This window comes from Macrobrachium nipponense, chromosome 12 (genome assembly GCF_015104395.2).
Source record: "Macrobrachium nipponense isolate FS-2020 chromosome 12, ASM1510439v2, whole genome shotgun sequence".
In the NCBI taxonomy this organism is placed as follows: domain Eukaryota; kingdom Metazoa; phylum Arthropoda; class Malacostraca; order Decapoda; family Palaemonidae; genus Macrobrachium; species Macrobrachium nipponense.
The window spans coordinates 412,917-434,934 of record NC_087205.1 but is presented as its reverse complement, the minus strand read 5'-3'; positions in this window follow the sequence as shown (position 1 = coordinate 434,934).

Genomic DNA, 22,018 nt, shown 5'->3' with positions numbered 1-22,018 from the left:
TCATCACAGGGCCAAATCATTGCAGAGGGTTTTTGTTTAGCCAGCAATGAGCGCCTTCCCTCTGCTCATTGGCTCTGCTCACCAAAATACGGCACTCCTTGAGGTCTTCTATCGCTCCAACTCTGAATTTATATATATTCAGAATTTCTGAATATATATATATTCAGAACTTAGAATTTCTTGACAATTGTATTACAAAGTTTTCAACTTCTTTTTGAAGAATAACTGTTTGTGGAGGCCTCCTTATATGTACCATTCATTTGGTTCCCTCCAAAAGCTTATTACTATTAATTCTGTTTGATGGCAGACTCTCTTGTCGAGGCTGAGGAAAAGACGCTTGAAGCTGGACGTTGGTTTGAGAATCTGACGGAGGCTTCGAGTCGTCTCTTCTCGATTTCGAAGTCTTCCTCCTTCCTTGGAGACAGACGGAGACAGTGTGTTCGTTCGTTCTTCCTCTTCCATGTGTGTCTTGAAGGGCGCTTTCCTATTGGGATTCGTGAGGAATTGGGAAGCCTTTCATCCTCTTGAGTTCTGCCAACTGAAGTTCGCACTGGAGTCGACGCTGTTCCTTCGAGAGGTCCTCCACTTCCTTCAGCAGACGCTGGAACCTGAGCTCTAGGTCTTTCCTCTCGGATTCGCACTACCTTGGACGCGTCATTCTGTTCCTGGATGAGCCTCGCCTCCCGCGATGTTTCTTCAGTCCTGAGCTGCAGGCTTTCTCCTTCTGTCGTAAGAGTTTCTCAGACCTCTGAAGCTGGCAGATTGCCTCTACTCCTATCTTCTCACACAGTGCATCGTTTTTCCTTTGCGCTGTACTTCATCTGCTGTTTTTCTTCTGTGATCTTGAATATCTTGTTTTCCAGCTGTTGTTTCTCCCTCTGTATCGTTCTCCTCCTTCAGATACAACGTTTCAGCTTCGAGCGAGTGGGCCCCCTCTCGCCAGGCCTGCTGTTGCGACACCTCATGAGTGATCTGTCCAACTCTTTCTGCATCTCTTCTTAGTAGTCGACCTCTGCTGCAACTGACGATGATTTATCCTGTCCAAGTTCATCTGCTGTTCTCTGGAACTGGATGGTGTCTCGCAAGGCCGCAATTCTCTCGTCCAGTTCCTTTTCCTTGGGCTCTTCAGCTCAATCATCAGAGATCCGCATCCCTACCAGTGTGTAGACCGCTACAGCAAGCAAGATTGCTATTCCGGCGTCCAGACACCTCTTAGTATTTCGGGGGACATCTGGCCAACAAGGTCCGAATAACAGCTGCTGCCGATGCCTGACAAGGCCATATTTTCTTCACACCGGAATGCATATCTGCCAAGGCCATACATACACACACTCATCTCTCTCGATTCTTCGTTGAGTTTCTAACTTTCTATACATCACAAGAGATATTTCGATTTGTCAAAATATATCAGGAAGGATTTTGAAAGATTTGAATAATGTCTTGGGTCCCTTGGTGTTATAAATTGCTGAAATCTCTCTCTCTCTCTCTCTCCCACGAAGGTTGAACATTCTTCATTTGTTCCTTCATTTACGTTTAAGGCTTTGCAATAACAAGCGTAATCATAGTGTGTTAAGAGAGAGAGAGAGAGATGCGAGTGAGAGAGGGGAAGAGGAAAGAAGGGGGGAGGAGAGAGAGAGAGAGAGAGAGAGAGAGACAATTGTATTTTAGCTCAGAAAAACAGTGTATTGATATATATGTGAAATCACTCCATTTGGAATAGGAAATCTAATGTGTTGACCTATTGTATATATATATATATATATATATTATATAGATATATATAATATGGCAGGCTATATATAATATATATATACTATATAGATATTATATAGACATCTTAATATATCTAATATATAGATATATATAATCTATATAATATCTATATTTATATCTATATTTATAGATAGTATAATAAATATTATATATATATATATATATATATAGATATAGATTATAGAGATATATTTTATATATAGATATATATATAGAGAATATATTATTATTTATTATTATAGTTTATATATATATATAGATATATATATAGCTATTATATAGATAGTTATATATATATATACTATATATAATATATATTATATATATATAATATATATATATATATATATTAGATAATATTATATATAGATAATATTTATATATATCTATATATATATATATCTATAGATATATATAGTTATATATATATACTAGATAGATATATGTATTAATATATATATAATTAATATATACATATTGTTTATGTATAGATATAGAATATCTATTATGGATATATATATGATTGATATAATAGAGATATATATATATATATATATTTATATATATAAATTATATATATATCTATATATACATATATTATATTAGATATTATATATATATATATATATATATATATATAGACTATATTTAGAGATATATAAGATATATATATATATACTAAATATAAGATATAGATATATTATTAGATATATATATATAATGCTATAGATATATATAAAATATATATGTATATATATATATATATAGATATATATATATATACATATTATATTATATATATATACATATATATATATATATATATATATTTATTAGATATATATTTTTCTCTTATATAAATGGGGGTATATATTTATATTTATATAGGAGCTGATTCGATACCAGTTTCGAATATGCCTTCTCCGTGATGTTCTGACGTCCCGTGAATGATAACCGGTATATCTATAATATATATATATATATATATATATAATATATATATATATATATAAATCTATATATATTTATCTATCTTGCTATCTCCCTCTCTAATTAATCTATATATATATATATATATATCATATATATATATATATATACTATATATATATATATATGTATATATTTATATTTATATATACTATTCTATAATCGTCTAATCCAAAAACATATTTATATATATATATATTTATATATATATATTATATATATATAGATATATCTATATCTTATATATATATCTATGATATGAGAATATCGATATACTTAAATATGATATAGTAATATATATATAAACCATATATTTATATATATATATATATATGATAGATTGTATTATATAGAATATAGATATATATATATAGATAGATATAGAGATATATATATAATATATATTATATATATATATCTATATATATATATAATATATATAATAATATATATATATATTATATATATATTTTATATAGATTATAATTTTTTTAAATTTATATATATATCATTATTATATATAATATATATATATATATATATATATATATATATATATAGATTTATATTTATATATGAGCTGATCGATACAGTTGAATATGCCTTCTCCGTGATGTTCTGAAGTCCGTGAAAACCGATTATAAGTGATACTGTGTGTATGTGTAACAAAACAAGTCAGCCGCCAAAGACGTTACAAGTTAGCGTGGCTGGGCAGTTCAAAGGAGTGCCACGTATCTATATCCCTTCGTGATTGGCCCCTTGTGTCTAAGGAGCCAGAATAACCATTCAGCTTCATGCATAATGATGCTGTGTGTATGGGGAATTTGAAACAGGCCGCTCTACCGGTCAAATGAGTTCGTCAGCGGGTCGCATACAGTACAGACAGACTGGGCCGAGACACGAGTGCCTAGCGAGTGCCCTGCGTTCCCGTCGGCCGCCACACAAAGACGAGTGTCACAATGAAGTGTCAATAACAGTCTAACCTGCCGTCCGTTTGTGCACTAGCATAGTTAACGTAATAATTACAGTTAAAGGCCACCTGTGTAGCTAAGAAGAATACACCAGTGTTGAACGTTTCATCGATTATTATTTTTGCATGTCCTACATTGCATGCACGTAAACTTCTCTCTCTCCTGTTTATTCCTTCATATCCCGAACCCACAAATGACCGAGATTAGGTCATATAATTTTGGTGTCAGTCGTGGGGTTTTGTAAGGTCCTTTAAGGTCCTTTAAGGTCCTGTAAGGTATTGTGTGGTCCTGGGGGATTCCTGAGTCCTGTAAGGTCTTGTGGGGTCTTGCAAGTCTTGTGTGGTGCTATTAGGTCCTGTTAGATCTTATATAAGGTCTTCTGAGGTCTTATGAGGTGTCAAACAAGCGTTAGTGCTAAATCATTTTAGCCGACAAACAGTGATATGAAGTGAAGTAAACATGGATACGAGAGAAAATTCGATGGATGGTGATGACGAGGGAAATGGTGAAACGAACGAACTGTATAAAAACAGTTATGGCTAAAGCAATCGGCAGAAAAGTGGCGAACCGTGCTAAGTACGGGAATAATAAATCGAGTGGCCCTACGATTTCGTAATGCGCAGTGCTAACCAGAAAGACAGTGTACAATCACACCATATGATTTCCAAATGCGCAGTGCTAACCAGAAAGACAGTGTACAATCACACCATACGATTCGAAATGCACAGTGCTAACCAGAAAGACAGTGTACAATCACACACAATACGATTTAGAAAAAAAAAAAAAAACGCAGTGCTAACTAGACAGACAGAGTGCGATCGCAGAAATCGTTAATAAATTACCGCTGTTATAGACAGTTTCACGACCGAATTCGTTAACGAGTGGGCGAGAGAATAATTCCAATCGGCGGAAGTATTCACAAAATATTGGAAAAATCCGTACGAGACATACGAACAGACAAAGAGTAGTGTGGGAGAATTCAAAATCGACGGTTGCAGCGCCAAATTCAAACGACGGTGGTGGCCCCCGAACAACCTTCGTGACCCCCCGAGTAACCGACTCGTGTAGCAGACCAAGTAGGAAGTAACGAACGTGTTTTGAACGGAGAGATGGCGACCAGTCCAACCTCACCAGGAAGGACGGAAGTTGGCAGTAGCAGGAGGCAGCATGGAGGTAATGCCGGGAAGGTAGTACCCCTGGTTACCCCAAGTGCCGTGTGGGACTGTTATGTGTTCTACAGTGCCCGGGAACAAGGGACGCCTTGTTGTCTTGTTGTGAAAGAAGGGATGCAAGTCCACAGCCCTGAGAAGTAGAAGACGAGCCTGTCCACCCACGAGTCAAGAATGGTGGGACAGAGAGAGGTCGACCAAAGCCTCTCCCCCTTGACTCCGTGGGAAGGGGGGAAGTCCACTCCTACTTCTGATCGCAACCTATCGAAGAGTGGAGGGATGGTATTAAAAAGGTGAATAGTGCAGAAGTTCCCTTACCAACCTCGACCCGTGAAGGAAGTCACGATACCTGCCTAAGGTATGGATAGGATGGAGCGATGTTAGAATAAGGAATAGCTGATAGACGTCAGATGACAGCCAGCAACCAGTGAGAGAATCCAGGCTCGATGTGAAGAAGATACAAGCAAACTAATAGCATCAATAGCGGATCGCCGGCACCGCTGCTGGCACTAATAGTTCAAGCTGCTGACCTGTGAGCGAATTGCATAGAAAACGGGAACATCTAAACCGTATGGCAGAGAGGGACAGTTCAGGATAGTGTCTTGGGACGCTATGGGGATGTGATGAGAGGATACCCTTCACACCCCCGGAGGTGGGAGATCCTGCCCCGCCTAGAGCCGACGTGATTGCTAAAAGTTGTCACTGATAGTAATATTAGTATTAGATCGACTGCACAATGAACGAGTTGTGTAGCCTTTAGTAGTGTCATCAATGGCATGTTGTGTTAGGGAAATGCAGATAGGGAATTTGTAGAAAGTAACATTAGAAAAAAAAAAAGTGTATAAAAAAATAAGAGAAAAAAAAGGATGGTTCTCTTAGGCCGTGTTCTGATCATATTTAAAGTATCACGGACGACAATGCATCCCATTTGTCCCCATTGAAGAACTGTGATTAAGATTTAAAGACAGAATTATTAACGTAAATTCATTAAAGAGTTTGAATAAAGTAGCGAGACTGATATATTTGTTGAAAGAAGTAATTTTTAAATTTGATGATGAAGTGAGAACAAATTGTATTTTATACCTGATAAAGAAATGTCTAAGAATGTTAATTTCTCGACAAGATCGTACGATCGAGCAACTGTTAGAGCAAAAAGAGTAGCAGACGCTCTTCCCAAGAGTACTGTAAAGCACGAGCCAGAGAGAGAGAGGGGAACTGCGACGCATACATTTAAAAGTTTCAGTTACACCTGTGGGTGAGTTGCACAGAAAACAGAGGCAAGTGAGTCAGCTGTTGTATGAACGTGCTTGGTAAGTGCCATGGAAGTGTACATGTGATGAGTGAGTGCCCTGGGAGTATACATGTGTTGGCTGTGTGAGGGAGTTGACTGACAAGTCACAGTTTTCTGAACATGTGCGAGATAAATTCTTAATAAAAGAAAGAAAGAAAAAAAAAGAGTAACTTGTTGTGCCACCGTTCCTCCCTCTTCGATAAAGCAAACCATCCACATAATTTGTAAGTGCGTGTAGTTGCCTTGCGTAGCATACCAGCGCGAGTCATGAATAAATGTGTCCGTCACAAAGTGAACAGAGAATATCATAAAAACATGTTTATGCACTTTTGTTTCATGTCAGTTATTACTGAGAAAATGATGTCTCATTTTTTTTTAAACATTTTGTTTCAGTTCCAAGCTTATATTAATGAGTGAGTCTATGTGTTTATAACTTGATTATTTTTTATTGCATTATTGATTTTTATTTCCATTTCAAGTCATATTAAACCCATGTTATTGCAATGCATCTAAATTTTGTTCATTTTAATTGATACCAATTATGCTGTGTCCAAAATTTCATATCGTTGCCAATGCTGTTAATGCTTTGTCAGAAATTTGTGATCTTCCATCGATGATGTGGAAATATGAGATTATTTTGAAGAAAAAAAAAAGTTATTTTTTGTGTGTAATCTTTGAACTTTGATTTTTTTATTTTTCTTGTTTTTATTGTTGGAGAAAGAATTCAGTAAGTTTTATTATACTTTTATCAGACTTCTTATGAGTAACGTTTCATTTTTGACTCATGTTATATGAATTCTTATTTATGAATTTAACTTTTTTTGAGCTGGAGCTGTGATTATCCATTTTTAATTGACATTATTGAATGTGAACCTAAATTTGTTTTTCTGTATGACACATTGTGAGGCGTGAGATTCATTTGTTGTAACTTGTGTTTGTAACACGCCAATTGGCCCTACCCTAATAGTTTTAAATTTTGCACAAACTGGATGGTATGGCACTCAAAGGCGGTGTGGCACTCAAAGAACAACAATGCGCAAATCATAAGATCGGCGTATGTCTTGCGGGACGCAAGAACTGGGGAGGGAGTGATGAGCTGATTCGATACAGTTTTGAATATGCCTTCTAAGTGATGTTCTGAAGTCCCGTGAAACCGTTATAAGTGATACTGTGTGTATGTGTAACAAAACAAGTCAGCCGCCAAAGAGTTACAAGTTAGCGTGGCTGGGCAGTTCAAATGAGTGCCACGTATCTCTATATCCCTTCGTGATTGGCCCCTTGTGTCTAAGGAGCCAGAATAACCAATCAGCTTCATGCATAATGATGCTGTGTGTATGGGGAATTTGAAACAGGTCGCTCTACCGGTCAAATGAGTTCGTCAGCGGGTCGCATACAGTACAGACAGACTGGGCCGAGACACGAGTGCCCAGCTAGTGCCCCGCGTTCCCGTCGGCCGCCACACAAAGACGAGTGTCACAATGAAGTGTCAATAACAGTCTAACCTGCCGTCTGTTTGTGCACTAGCATAGTTAACGTAATAATTACAGTTAAAGGCCACCTGTGTAGCTAAGAAGAATACACCAGTGTTGAACGTTTCATCGATTATTATTTTTGCATGTCCTACATCGCATGCACCTAAACTTCTCTCTCTCCTGTTTATTCCTTCATATCCCGAACCCACAAATGACCGAGATCAGGTCATATATATATATTTATATATATATATATCTATATATATATATATATATATATATATATATAAATATATATATATATATATATATATATATATATATATATATATATATATAATATATATATATATATATATATATATATATATATATATATAATATATATATATTATATATATATATATATATATATATATATATATATATATTTATATATATATATATATATATATATATATATGTATATATATATATTATATATATATATATATATATATATATATATATATATATATAGTATATATATATAGTATCTATATTATATATATATATATTGTATATATATATATATATATATATATATATATATATATATATATATATATATATATATATATATATATTATATACGCAACTTATCAGAGAGAGAGAGTGTTTGCGGTATTTTTTTTATCAGAATACACAAAGTAGACTATGCCTAAGTTTAGAAGAGGGTTGATTTAATTTTTAATATTTTTCTAAGTCCAGAAAAGGGATGAGTTGGTCATATTTCATGTCCTGTAATACTTAAAGCAGAAAATATTAAAGTACAAACAAGGGTCGACATAAAAAAAAATTTAATACCATTTGTCAGTATTACTAAAATATAATGAAAGTCTATTTCAGAATCTTTACTGTCTGTCTTTTGTCCTTCTACAGTTACATCTTTTCAAAAGAAACAGGAAAAAATCTGAATATGTTATGTAACTCCTAACACTTCACTATTCCCCCTCCTACCCCCTTAAGGAGTTCCGTAATTTTTGCAGGGACCCTAATTGCTTGCTGCAATATGTGTGATCCACAGTTTGGCTTTTTATCCCTTTCTAAAGTCTCTAACCCAAGTAAGGTAGCGGTCTCGCTCTTTGTTCTTGTCAGGGAATCTTAAAACACAAAATTCACAAAAGTCAGTTCCGAGTCTCACACGTCACATTTATTAACTACAGGATTCCTGCACTGACCTACAGACATTTTTAAGGCATATTTGAACCTATGAGGCAACTTGCAGATCTTATAAGAGAAACTATTTATTTAATTACAGTGTAAATGTAAATACAATCTGCATGAATTCATATTCATACAGTTGTGATTCAGGGGAGAGGACACTGAATGTATTTACAAAACTAAATCAAAGTATCTGAACCATGACAGAGAAATTATTTGTACAACCTCAAGGGCAATTATATATAACTAGGAGGTACAGCCAGTTACAAAAGCGGTGTCGCCCCGCCATGCCTGGCTCGGTGAGATCATGCCCTTCTTGCCCTGAAAGTAGCCCAAGTTCAATCAATCAGTACATAGTTACGCAGAATGGTTCGAAAGGGAGGAGGAGGGAGATTACGGTAATCACACAAAGAAATGCAATATTGAATTAAATATATATGGACAGAGAGAGAGAGAGAGCGCGCGCTTTTTTCCTGTTTAGTTATTAATCTCTCTGATATACTTAAGACCTCCTGCTTTAAGAAACATGTTATATGTTTTTTGGAAAATAATTATTATAAGATCTTGTCACATCTTATTGCTTTTAATCGTTATCACATTTTCTAAATAAAAATGCCTTAAATATTGTTGGAACTCACTATTCATATTAATATTATTCAGACGAAAATATCCTTTTTAATTATCCTATAAGCAACTCTCTCTCTCTCTCTCTCTCTCTCTCTCTCTCTCTCTCTCTCTCTCTATCTCTCTCTCTCTCTCTCTCCGCCATTTATTTAGAAAATAAATAGCGTATGAAATACTGTCATCCGAGTATTGTTTTACCTTCCAAAAAACATCCATCAGAAATATCTCATAATAACTGTAAGACATTGAAATCCCAAACATGAGGTGTGACGATAGAAGGATATTTATAAGAGGGTGGGGGTTAAAGGTGATAGGGACAGGTGACATTGAGTGACCTTAATTAAAGTCTTGATGGGTTCGCTTTTCAACATTTATAAAGTGGTCATAGTAATACCTTTACTGATAGCAGTTAATATCAGTGATTGTAAGTCGCCATCACGACTGGCACATAGCGTTATAGGGTTACTGAGATTATCTTTGTATGTCTGGTTAATGTCTGCATAACTAAAGTTTACATTATGAATCCTGGTTTTCACACGAGGTAACGTGCCCCACACAGCCATAGACGAGCTGTATATAACGCCAGTGGTCTTGATAGTCGTGTTTGCAGCCATTGAGGTATATGCTCAACAGAGTTGCCTTTGTTTGCTGCCGCCATCCCTACAAACGTTGACATAGATAAGTATATAATACATAGATTATAGTGCACAACATTGTTAGAACAGTTCCAAACGTATAGATAAACACAATGACCTCGACTAACACTTACCTAAGTGTAGATAATCGTAATTACCAAATAAACCTCCACAAAAGCTGCAAACACACGACTGTTAAGACCACTGGCGTTATACAGCTGGTCCATGGCTGTGTGTAGCACGTTACCTCGTGGGAGAACCAGGATTCATAACGTAAACGATAGTGAGGCATTAACCAGATGGTTAGCTAAAGGCTTGTCCACACGACTGGGCCTGATCGGCAGACCTCCCCTCTAAAGGCCTGTCCACACGACCGGGCCTGATCGGCGGACCTCCCCTCTAACGGGCACACTTGATGGGTAAACCGTCAAATTGCCCGATGGGTCTTGAAGCAAAATCACCACGGTGGTGCCAGATGGCTTTATCTTCGACCCTGGCAGACGTACGTTAACCATATACATTTCTTTTACGGAGCCATTCTTTGCACCATTTTTTCTTTTTTTTTTTTCTTTTCCATCACACACAGCAATTATCATGCTACACAATATCTTCTTCTTTGCTGTAGGCACCATGTTTACCGTACCGCACTGAACACACTACTGGCATCGTCTGGCACGCCCACCTCTCCATCAACTCACCCGTGTGGACAACATTCAGGGTGAGCCCGCCAAAATTTGCCCGTCAACCTCGGAGCTAGCCGATGAGGCCCGCTCGTGTGGACAGGCCTTAAGACGTGACTGATCTGACCAGGTCTGTAGACTATCCCCAAATAATTTGACACTAAATAATATGTTAATAGTATACTGTTTTGCAACACCTACATACTTTATACCTCACCATCATTATGTTAATGCACCGATGCACAAATTTCACTGCATTTCATTTTACATCATTTATTTTCACAAAGTTTCGGAAATATAATAAATATTCTATAATATAAGAAATATAGCAAATTGAAATACTCTCTATACTTAAGTAGTCTAGATGGTGGCGAGGGGCGGAGCCAAGAGGCCCATCACTCAAATACTGGTAACTCAACTGATTTACGCCATAAATACAAATCCTGTAATACTAGATTAGCATATCCAGTAATGTGTTCTTAGCATAGATTAATTAATAAAATATCCTTGCAAAGTTGATGCTTTGATGACTTATACAACCCATGGCTACAAAACCTGGTGTGTAACCTCTTTGTGACCAGATTCGAATATTATTGGTAATAGAGGTAATTATAGTCAAGTCAATCTAGGTCAAAAATAGATTCAGCTCAACACAAGTTGGTAGAGTAGCCATTTACGGTTTTGTGATCCCTGGCCACATGCAAATAACATATCAAACATCTACCATTATATAGTCAATCCAGGCGATATTTAAGACGGAGGACAGAAAGAGAGAGAGAGAGAGAGAGAGAGAGAGAGAGAGAGAGAGAGAGAGAGAGAGAGAGAGGTGCTTATAGGATAAATAAAAAGGATATTTTTGTCTGAATAATATTAATATGAATAGTCAGTTCCAACAATATTTAAGGCATTTTTATTTATAAAATGTGATAACGATTAAAAACAATACGGTCTGATAAAATTTCATAATTATTTTCCAAAACATATATGATAACGTGTTTCTTAAAGCAGAAGGTCTCAAGTATATCCGTCAGATTAATAAACTAAACAGGAATAAAAGCTCTCTCTCTCTCTCTCTCTCTCTCTCTCTCTCTCTCTCTCTCTCTCCATATATATTTCATTCAATATTACATTTCTTTGCGTGATTACCGTAATTTCCCTCCTCCTCCCTTTCGAACCATTCTACGTAACTATGTACTGGTTGTTTGAACTTGGGCCACTTTCAGGGCAAGAAGGGCATGATCTCACCGAGCCAGCCCTGGCAGGGCGACACCGCTTTTGTAACTGGCTGTACCTCTTCATTGCAGACCTTCATGCATCATTTTCCCGCTTTCTCTCAGCCCCCCTCCTCCTCCTCTTCAGTATCTGCAACTAAGTCCATCTGAATTTCTTCTGAGAACCTATAGGAGCGTTCTTTTTTACCTCTCGCTTCCTGGAGCCTCCTGTCCTCTGGCTTTTCTAAGTGAGCAATTATGCCGTGTATGGCATTCCCAGGATTCTTGTTTAACTCCTCCAGAAGTATTCCGTCCTCCACCTGCAAAAGTAGCCTATCTCTTCCATCTGTTTCTGAAAATTTTCTTAATTCTCTCTCTCTCTTTGCGCTTTTACCGGCATTAAGCCTCACTGCTGGGGTGTCATCACAGGGCCAAATCATTGCAGAGGGTTTTTGTTTAGCCAGCAATGAGCGCCTTCCCTCTGCTCATTGGCTCTGCTCACCAAAATACGGCACTCCTTGAGGTCTTCTATCGCTCCAAGTCTGAATTTATATATATTCAGAATTTCTGAATATATATATATTCAGAACTTAGAAGTTCTTGACAATTGTATTACAAGGTTTTCAACTTCTTTTTGAAGAATAACTGGTTTGTTGAGGCCTCCTTATAAGTACCAGACATTTGGTTCCCTCCAAAAGCTTATTAATATTCCTTCTGTTTGATGGCAGACTCTCTTGTCGAGGCTGAGGAAAAGACGCTTGAAGCTGGACGTTGGTTTGAGAATCTGACGGAGGCTTCGAGTCGTCTCTTCTCGATTTCGAAGTCTTCCTCCTTCCTTGGAGACAGACGGAGACAGTGTTCGTTCGTTCTTCCTCTTCCATGTGTGTCTTGAAGGGCGCTTTCCTATTGGGATTCGTGAGGAATTGGGAAGCCTTTCATCCTCTTGAGTTCCGCCACCTGAAGTTCACACTGGAGTCGACGCTGTTCCTTCAAGAGGTCCTCCACTTCCTTTAGCAGACGCTGGAACCTGAGCTCTAGGTCTTTCCTCTCGGATTCGCACTACCTCGGACGCGCCATTCTGTTCCTGGATGAGCCTCGCCTTCCGCGATGTTTCTTCAGTCCTGAGCTACAGGCTTTCTCCTTCTGTCGTAGGAGTTTCTCAGGCCTCTGAAGCTGGCAGATTGCCTCTGCCAACTGCGCTGGCAGATTCCTATCTTCTCACATAGTGCATCGTTTTTCTGCCCGATTTGCGCTGTACTTCATCTGCTGATTTTCTTTTGTGATCTTGAATATCTTTTTTTCCAGCTGTTGTTTCTCCCTCTATATCGTTCTCCTTCTTCAGATACAATATTTCAGCTTCGAGCGAGTGGGCCCTCTCTCGCCAGGCCTGCTGTTGCGACACCTCATGAGTGATCTGTCCAACTCTTTCTGCATCTCTTCTTAGTAGTCGACCTCTGCTGCAACTGATGATGATTTATCCTGTCCAAGTTCATCTGCTGTTCTCTGGAACTGGATGGTGTCTCGCAAGGCCGCAATTCTCTCGTCCAGTTCCTTTTCCTTGGGCTCTTCAGCTCAATCATCAGAGATCCACATCCCTACCAGTGTGTAGACCGCTACAGCAATCAAGATGGCTATTCCTGCGTCCAGACCTCTCTCAGTATTTCGGGGGACATCTGGCCAACTAAGTCTGAACAACAGCTGCTGCCGATGCCTGACAAGGCCATATTTTCTTCAAACCGGAATGCATATCTGCCAAGGCCATACATACACACACTCCTCTCTCTCGGTTCTTCGTTGAGTTTCTAACTTTCTATACATCACGAGAGATATTTCGATTTGTCCAAATATATCAGGAAGGATTTTGAAAGATTTGAATAATGTCTTGGGTCCCTTGGTGTTATAAATTGCTGAAATCTCTCTCTCTCTCTCTCTCTCCCTCTCCCACGAAGGTTGAACATTCTTCATTTGTTCCTTCATTTACGTTTAAGGCTTTGCAATAAAAAGCGTAATCTTAGTGTGTTAAGGAAAAGAGAGAGAGAGAGAGAGAGAGAGAGAGAGAGAAGAGAGAGAGAGAGAGAATTTTAGCGTTGAAAAACAGTGTATTGGTATAAATGTGAAATCACTCCATTTGGAATAGGAAATCTAATGTGTTTACCCTACATATATATATATATATATAGAATTATATATAATATATATATATAATATATATATAGATTATTATATATATATATTATATAATATATATATATATATTATATTATATATCATATATTTATAATATATAATATATATTATGTTATATTATATAATATATATATAAATTATATATATTATCATATATTTATATGATATATATATTTAATTAATATATATATTATTAAAGATATATATCATATATATATAATATATATTATATATTATAGATATATCCTAATATTTATATGATATAGTATTCTATATATTTATATAATGAATTATATATATATATATATATATATATAGTATTATATTATATAATTATATATATATTATATATATATATAATATATATATAATCTATATATTTATATTATATATATATATAGATATTATTATAATATATTAATATGATATATATATTAATATATGAATTAATATATATCTATATATTATATATATTATATATATATATATATATATATTATATATCATCTATTAATTTAATAATATTAATATAATATATAATATTTAATCATATATTATAATATAATATAATATGATATATATATATATAATAATATAATATATATATTATAATTATAATATTAATATATAATATATATATATGTATAGATATAAATATATATATAATTATATATATATATATATATATATAATATATATCTAATAATATATATATTATATATATTATTATAATATATCTATTATTATATAATATATATATAATATATTATATATATATATATATAATATATATATATATATATATTTATATATATACCGCAACTTAATCAGAGAGTTGCGGTATTTTTCTTTATTCATAATCCACAAAGTTAGACTATGCCTAAGTTTAGAAGAGAGTTTGTTTAATTTTTAATATTTTTCTAAGTCCAGAAAAGGGATGAGTTGATCATATTATTTCATGTCCTGTAATACTTAAAGCAGAAAATATTAAAGTACAAACAAGGGTCGAGATAAAAAAAAATTGAATACCATTTTTCAGTATTTCTAAAATATAATGAAAGTCTATTTCAGAATCTTTACTGTCTGTCTTTTGTCCTTCTACAGTTAATCTTTTCAAAAGAAACAGGAGAAAATCTGAATATGTTATGTAACTCATAACACTTCACTATTCCCCCTCCTACCCCCTTAAGGAGTTCCGTAATTTTTGCAGGGACCCTAATTGCTTGCTGCAATATGTGTGATCCATAGTTTTGCTTTTTATCCCTTTCTAGTCTCTAATCCAAGTAAGGTAGCGGTCTCGCTCTGTTCTTGTCAGGAAATCTTAAAACACAAAATTCACAAAAATCAGTTCCGAGTCTCACACGTCACATTTATTAACAACAGGCTTCCTGCACAGACCTACAGACATTTTTAAGGCATATTTGAACTTATGAGGCAACTTGCAGATCTTATAAGAGAAACTGTTTATTCAATTACAGTATAAATGTAATTACAATCTGCATGAATTCATATTCATACAGTTGTGATTCAGGGGAAAGGACACTGTATGTACTTTACAGAACTAAATCAAAGTAAGTGAACCATGACATAGAAATATTTGTACATCTTCAAGGGCAATTGTAACTAGGAGGTACAGCCAGTTATAAAAGCGGTGTCGCCCCGCCATGCCTGGCTCGGTGAGATAATGCCCTTCTTGCCCTGAAAGTGGCCCAAGTTCAAACAACCAGTACATAGTTACGCAGAATGGTTCGAAAGGGAGGAGGAGGGAAATTACGGTGATCACACAAAGAAATGCAATATTGAATTAAATAAATATGGACAGAGAGAGAGAGAGAGAGAGAGAGAGAGAGAGAGAGAGAGCTTTTTTTCTGTTTAGTTATTAGTCTGATGGATATACTTGAGACTTCCTGCTTTAAGAAACATGTTATATAGTTTTTGGAAAATAATTATGAAATCTTATCACATCGTATTGCTTTTAATCGTTATCACATTTTCTAAATAAAAATGTCTTAAATATTGTTGTAACTGACTATTCATATTAATATTATTCAGACGAAAATATCCTTTTTAATCATCCTATAAGCACCTCTCTCTCTCTCTCTCTCTCTCTCTCTCTCTCTCTCTCTCTCTCTCTCTCACGCGCGCCATTTATTTGGAAAATAAATGGCGTATGAAATACTGTCATTCGAGTATTGTTTTACCTTCCAAAAAACATCCATCAGAACTATCTCATAATAACTGTAAGACATTGAGGTGCGACGGAAATCCCGAACATGAGGTGCGACGATAGAAGGATATTTATAACAAGGTGGGGGTTAAAGGTGATAGGGACAGGTGACATTGGGTGACCTTAATTAAAGTCTTGACGGGTTCGCTTTTCAACATTTTTAAAGTGGTGATAGTAATACCTTTACTGATGGCAGTTAATATCAATGATTGTAAGTCGCCATCACGACTGGCACATAGCGTTGTAGGGTTACTGAGATTATCTTTGTATGTCTGGTTAATGTCTGCATAACTATCGTTTACATTATGAATCCTGGTTTTCACACAAGGTAACGTGCCACACACAGCCATAGACGAGCTGTATATAATGCTGATGGTCTTGACAGTCGTGTTTGCAGCCATTGCGGTATATGCTCAACAGAGTTGCCTTTTTTTTGCTGCCGCCATCCCTACAAACGTTGTCATAGATAAGTATATAATACATAGATTATAGTTCACAACATTATGTAAGAACAGTTATTCCAAACGTATGGATAAACACTATGACCTCGACTAACACTTACCTAAGTGTAGATAATCGTAATTACCAAATAAACCTCCACAAAGGCTGCAAACACACGACTGTTAAGACCATGGCTGTGAAGAGCACGTTACCTCGTGGGAGAACCAGGATTCATAACGTAAACGATAGTGAGGCATTAACCAGATGGTTAGCTAAAGGCCTGTCCCCACGGCGGACCTCCCCTCTAACGGGCACACTTAACGGGTAAACCGTCAAATTGCCCGATGGGTCTTGAAGCAAAATCACCACGGTGGTGCCAGATGTCTTTATCTTCGACCCTGGCAGATGTACGTTAACCATATACATTTCTTTTACTGTGCCATTCTTTGAACCATATTCTATTCTTTTTCTTCTTTTTCATCACATAAACAGCAATTATCATGCTACACAATATCATCTTCTCTGCGGTAGGCACCAAGTTTAACGTACCACACTGAACACACTACTGGCATCGTCGGGCACGCCCACCTCTCCATCAACTCACCCGTGTGGACAACATTCACGGGTGAGCCCGCCAGAATTTGCCCGTCAACCTCGGAGCTAGCCGATGAGGCCCGCTCGTGTGGACAGGCCTTAAAACGGGACTGATCTGACCAGGTCTGGAAACTATCACCAAATAATTTGACACTAATGCACCGATGCACACATTTCACTGCATTTCATTTCACATCATTTATTTTCACAAAGTTTCGGAAAAATAATAAATATTCTTTAATATAAGAAATATAGCAAATTGAAATACTTTCTATAAGTAGCCTAGATGGTGGCGAGGGGAGGAGCCAAGAAGCCCATCACACTCAAATACTGGTAACTCAACTAAGTTATGCCATAAATACAAATACTGCAGTACTAGATTAGCATATCCAGTAATGTGTTCTTAGAATAGATTAATTAATAAAATAATATCCTTGCAAAGTTGATGCTTTGATGACTTATACAACCCACGGCTACAAAACCTGGTGTGTAACATCTTTGTGACCAGATTCGAATATTATTGGTAATAGAGGTAATTATAGTCCAGTCAATCTAGGGCAAAAATAGATTCAGCTTAGCACAAGTTGGTAGAGTAACCATTTACGGTTTTGTGATCCCTGGCCACATCCAAATAACATATCAAACATCTACCATTATTTAAATAGTCAATCCAGGCGATATTTCAGACGGAGGACAGAATGAGAGAGAGAGAGAGAGAAAAAAATACAGCTGCTTATAGGATAATTTAAAAGGATATTTTCATCTGAATAATATTAATATGAATAGTCAGTTCCTACTATTTAAGGCATTTTTATTTAGAAAATGTGATAACGATTAAAAAAAAACAAGATGCGATAAGATTTCATAATTTTTACAAAAAATATATAACATTTCTTAAAGCAGAAGGTCTCAAGTATATCAGTCAGTTTAATAACTAAACAGGAATAAAAGCTCTCTCTGTCCATATATATTTCATTCAATATTACATTTATTTGCGTGATTAACGTAATTTCCCTCCTCTTCCCTTTCGAACCATTCTAACTATGTAATGGTTGTTTAAACGTGGACCACTTTCAGGGCAAGAAGGGCATATCTCACCGAGCCAGGCCTGGCGGGACGACACCGCTTTTGTAACTGGGTGTACAACCAAGTTATCTTTTCTTGAAATCAATAAGATAAAACACAAAGGAATTACAACGAGTAAAAGTGAAAAGAGAAGCATTTAATTCTTTATACCTGTTTTTATTTATTATCGGATTTTGCATCATTAACGCGATTAAGATAAAAAAACTTGTATTTTCATACAACAAATTCACCCTGAATACGCTGTTGCTTTCAGATTTTGGATGCGTGTAAAATGTGAGGAGAAAATGAAGAATATGTCTTGTTATGTTGCATCAGTGAATGATTCAAGTTTGACGGTATTCTGAGAGAATGAGATCTGCAAGGCGACGTCGTTGCGTTTATCGCCGCAGCGAGAGATTTGAGTTGCCAATTAGCTATATAAAAGGTTGCAGTTTCCACAAAATTTACCATGTTATATTATCACATTTTCTGAAAATAAATACACAGAATTTCCAATATAATTGTCGAACATTTTAAATCCAATATCATATAGTATGTCTGGGCATACCTTCACTTATACTGTAACTAGGTTATCAAAACCTTCACTTATACTGTAACTAGTTTATCAAAACCTTTTCTTATACTGTAGCTAGGTTTTCAGAACCTTTACTTATACTGTAACTAGTTTTTCAAAACATCCACTTATACTATGCCTAGTTTATCAAAACCTTCACTTATACTGTAACTAGTTTTTCAAATCCTTCACTTATACTGTACCTAGTTTATCAAAACCTTCACTTATACTGTACCTAGTTTATCAAAACCTTCATTTATACTGAAACTAGTTTATCAAAACCTTCACTTATAACTGTAACTAGTTTATCAAAACCTTTACATATACTGTAACTAGTTTATCAAAACCTTCACTTATACTGTAACTAGTTCAGTAACATCACTTTATACTGTAACTGTTATGACCACTTATGTCGTGCCTACTTACTTTTGTGGTTAGTCTTTATTTTTATTTCTCTTCGTTATGTTGCGTGGCGTACTTATGAGTTCTTTTTCTTCTTCTTCTGGTTCACTTCTTGTTACGGGTAATGTTTGAAAGGTTATCTGTTATATGGGCTAACCTTCATTTATCACTTGTTACAGTTTCTTTTCTCTTAGGAACAGGTAATATATTTATTTAGTTTTGGCTATGTCTCTCAGGAGTTTGATTCGTTAGTTTTATATGGGAAACGACCCGGGATTCTGGGCAAGTAAAACACCACTTTTATAAAACTTACTTATAATTAAATAAGCACAGTTACACACTTTACACTACACTTGGAACAGAGTGAGAAGGAACACAGCCTCCCCGTATGAGGTCTGGTTCTGAACTAAACTTCTCTGGCACTTCAAATGAAGTTTCGACCTAACTACTTCTTCTGACTCCTCCCCAGATGTCCTTTAGGACACCTACTTCTACATGTATGGCTCTCATTACTTCCGGTGCCACCTCTAGATTCATCTGATTGGTTTCGTCCCTCGACGGTAACCACCCACTGAAGGAGTCATAGTTCAACTTTTCTGGTGAGGTTAGCACCTTACTGTTTTTCGTAAACAAGTGCCAATGTTTGGTCTTGGTTTACGAAACTGCTATTCGTGCAGACTTATGCTGTACACATCTACTCCTTTTTCTACCTTTACTTCTGGTAGATCCTTCATCACTCTACTTTCACTATATATTCTACCAGTGGTTTTCCTAACTAAGTTTTCCCTAGCTATTTCTAGATAGACTCTTATTGTTTCCTAACAACACTCGGCCACCTACTGGCAGTGACCTCAATGCCTAAAATTACAAAAATGATTATACATAATAAAATACAATGTTGAAATAAATCAAAAATGGTTATATATATATATACAATAATGCTAGTATATTAGTTACTTGAAGGCAAATTTTTCAGTAAAGACTTAATGGTGTTGAGTTTGTTAACAACTAACACTCTGACAATACATATGAAAGCAACTATGGTGAGTGCTAACAAAACAATATTTATCATGGACATGATAGGGGAAATGTCAGTCTTGTACATATGGAAAAATTGATTAGCTGCTTCAAGTTTGTCAAATGACTCTAATTCAAGTTTGGATAATTTGAAATCCTTGACATTATCAAAATTATTGATATGGCTAGATAAATTTAAGGTATAAGAAGCAAAAATGGTAGGCTTGTAGTACAAATAATTCAAAATAACTACTTCACAAGATGTCACAAAGGATTTTATGTTGTTAAATATTATCTGAGATTGATTATTCCTACAAGTGACCTTAGCTGTTACTTGATTCTGTGAAAACACTACCATTTCATCATACAACATTTGAGCTTTGAAATCAGGACTGTAAGGGATATACTCACAGTTATTCTCACCATTCCTGTCATTAATCAAATCATCAATGCAATACAACTTGTTAAGTGCCTGGTAAAAACCCTGTATATTACAAACAAATTCCCTAGTTTCCAGCATGATACAATCATCAAAATCTTTTTCGCTTAATTTCACCAACAGAAGTGAATTTTGTTGCAATGCAAAATGTACTATGCCTTGGTTCAAAACAATTGACTTGTTGTTTACTAGCATTGGGAAAGGGTAAATGGAAATTAAGTTATTAACTTCATTATTGTTGAACGGGATCACCAACACAATGTGATCAGAAACCCGCTTTACACTAATCAAGCTATAGTAAGTAAGAACATCTTGCACCAGCGGTTTGAAGTGATGATCTAACATACATTTTTCAATTACAAGGTGCAACTCACTAGGACTGATGAGGTATGGTGATAAAATGTTTTTAGCGGCTAACATTACTGCATTTAGCAGTTCCTTATGATTCAACAAAAAGGTTTCTGTTTCAAATAATAACTGAGTCACATACTGTGACTTGCTTAAGTCATTTAACTCTGTAGTAATATTCTGAGCCATATTGTTTACAAAGTCCTTTAGTTTAACAATCAAATCTTGGTTCTTGTTAGTTGCATCAATGACCTTAGTCATGATGGTACCTCGTTCCGCGGCCCATAACTCTAATTTTTCTATTCTAGCCCTATCTTTATCTACATCACCATCAGTAGCTACAACAAACAAAGTGTTTAAGGCTGTGCCTATAACGGTAACAGCGATCTTTTGTTAACCCTCTTGGGTAACACTTGACTAATATCTTCCCTAAGTTTTAGAAGAATAGAATTGTTTTGGTTATTAGACATGAGACTTTCAATGTTAGCCATTAAACTATGAAGCTCTTATTGCTGTTCTTCTACTGTTGTAATGTTGATGGGTACAACTGCTATGTCGTGTATCATCTTGACATGACCATGTTCTTTTAGGATTGCTCCCTTCTTGATTTGCAAGAGGGAGATGCAGATATCGCTCACCATGAGCCATAGTGTAATCCATTTCCTGCAAATATATTCTAAGCAGTAAACCTTATACAACAATGTT